Raw genomic sequence first — 2,500 nt, forward strand, 5'->3', positions numbered from 1 at the left:
CTATACATTCACCGAGATTCATTTCGGCAAATGCTCGCCTAGGTTTCCGTCAAAAAATACCAACAACCTACACCTCGGGGGCCGGGCCCCCCCGAATCCGAAAATATTTTTTCCAACACCGAAACGGGTCGACGAGTTTTTTTTCCTTCCCTCGTCAGTGCCATAGGTGCGCCAAAAGGCGCGCACCAAAAGCCTTCGGCAGTTGGTGCAGGGAGGTGAGGCATAGTGCACCCCCCTAAAGAGCTCTTAGGACTTTTTTTGGACTGACAGGAGGAAATATCACATGTGCCCAGCAACCCCCCCCCCCCATTTTTAAAAATCGGCATGGAATTTTGATCTGAAATTTTGGAAATATGTTTATATATACCCAAACCTGCATAATAACAAATATCAGAATTTTTCGAGTCCCGGAAGTATTTTATTTTATTTATTTATCGTTTTACCTTCGGAAATTCATAACCGGCAAAAAAAAATTCCAAAAATCACCAAACTTCTTTCTAAATTCCTCATTTAATATATATTAACTACTGTATGAATATTGTTCGAGGAAAGTATTATAGAATTTCACTTAGTGCAAGACATATACATTTTTACACAGAGCAGAGGTTCATTCGGCTGGGAAGCAAAACCAGCAGAGGTTCATACGGCTGGGGAATGTATGCAAGGCATGCCAAGGCATGCCGAAGGGCTGCTGAAGCCCAGCCGAGAGGCTGCCGAAGGGCTGCCGAAGCCCTGCCGAAGGGCTGCCGAAGCCCTGCCGAAGCCCTGCCGATGCCCTGCCGAAGCCCTGCCGATGCCCAAGGGCTGCCCATGCGCTGCCGAAGGGCTGCCGAAGCCCTGCCGAAGCCCAGCCGAAGGGCTGCCGAAGGGCTGCCCATGCGCTGCCCATGCGCTGCCGAAGGGCTGCCGAAGCCCTGCCGAAGCCCAGCCGAAGGGCTGCCGAAGGGCTGCCCATGCGCTGCCCATGCGCTGCCGAAGGGCTGCCGAAGCCCTGCCGAAGGGCTGCCGAAGGGCTGCCGAAGGGCTGCCGATGCCCAAGGGCTGCCCATGCGCTGCCGAAGGGCTGCCGAAGCCCTGCCGAAGGGCTGCCGAAGGGCTGCCGAAAGGCTGCCGAAGCCCTGCCGATGCCCAAGGCCTGCCGAAGGGCTGCCGAAGGGCTGCCGAAGGGCTGCCGAAGGGCTGCCGAAGCCCTGCCGAAGCCCTGCCGAAGCCCTGCCGAAGGGCTGCCGAAGCCCTGCCGAAGGGCTGCCGAAAGGCTGCCGAAGCCCTGCCGATGCCCAAGGGCTGCCGAAGCCCTGCCGATGCCCAAGGGCTGCCGAAGGGCTGCCGAAGGGCTGCCGAAGGGCTGCCCATGCGCTGCCGAAGGGCTGCCGAAGGGCTGCCCATGCGCTGCCGAAGGGCTGCCGGTGCGCTGCCGATGCGCTGCCGAAAGGCTGCCGAAGCCCAGCCGAAAGGCTGCCGATGCCCAAGGGCCGCCGCTGGGCTGGCGAAGGCCTGCCGACCGGCTGCCGAAGGTCCTTCCGATGGACATGCGAGGGCCTTCGGAGGGACGTCGGCGGGCCTTTCCGAGGGTCTTCGAGGCCACACACGCGCTCGCGTCTCGCGCCGAGCTGCCGAGTGCCCGAGTGCCCGCACCCGCACCCGGTCCCGCACCCGCACCCGCACCCGGTCATTAGATTAATGCACGGGGGGGGGGGATTTTCCGCAATTCCGAGCATTTCGACGCAATTTTCCGGCCGGGCATTTTCCGCGATTCGCCGCAGTTTTTCCGGGCGGGGCATATCCGTAATTATCCGGGGGCATTTCCGTAATTTTGCCAGGCAGGGATTTTTCCGCAATTTCCAGCATTTTTCGCATAGCGCGCGCGCGCGCGCCGCTTGCACCGCGGACGAGGGCTTGCGGCAAGCCCGCGGGGGTGAGGAATGGTGCACCCCCCTAAAGAGCTCTTAGGACTTTTTTTGGACTGCCAGGAGGAAATATCACATGTGCCCAGCAACCCCCCCCCCCCATTTTTAAAAATCGGCATGGAATTTTGATCTGAAATTTTGGAAATATGTTTATATATATCCAAACCCGCATAATAACAAATACCGAAATTTTTCGAGCCCCGGAGGTATTTTTTTTAATTTTTTAATCGTTTTACCTTCGGAAATTCATAACCGGCAAAATATATGTCCAAAAATCACCAAACTTCTTTGCAAAATCCCCTTTCAATGTATACTAACTACTCGCAAATTATTGTCCGGGACATTTTGCTTCCAATTTTATTTTGCTCGGGACACTATCATTTTGTGCACTTTTGCCGCAGTTTCCGCCACGCGGAATGGGCCGAAAATTCATAAAACATAAAATGCGCATCCGAAAACCACCAAACTTCACGGAGGGCCTCCCAGTGGTCCACTCGACGTGCCGGAGCGGCACCGTGCGAGAAAAGTTTTTCCGAGTCAAAGGACGCTCGGGGCCTTGCGGTTCCGGCACGCGGCCGAGAAGTCGTAAACGG

Source organism: Mercurialis annua (genome assembly GCF_937616625.2).
Source record: "Mercurialis annua linkage group LG4 unlocalized genomic scaffold, ddMerAnnu1.2 SUPER_6_unloc_32, whole genome shotgun sequence".
Taxonomy (NCBI): Eukaryota; Viridiplantae; Streptophyta; class Magnoliopsida; order Malpighiales; family Euphorbiaceae; genus Mercurialis; species Mercurialis annua.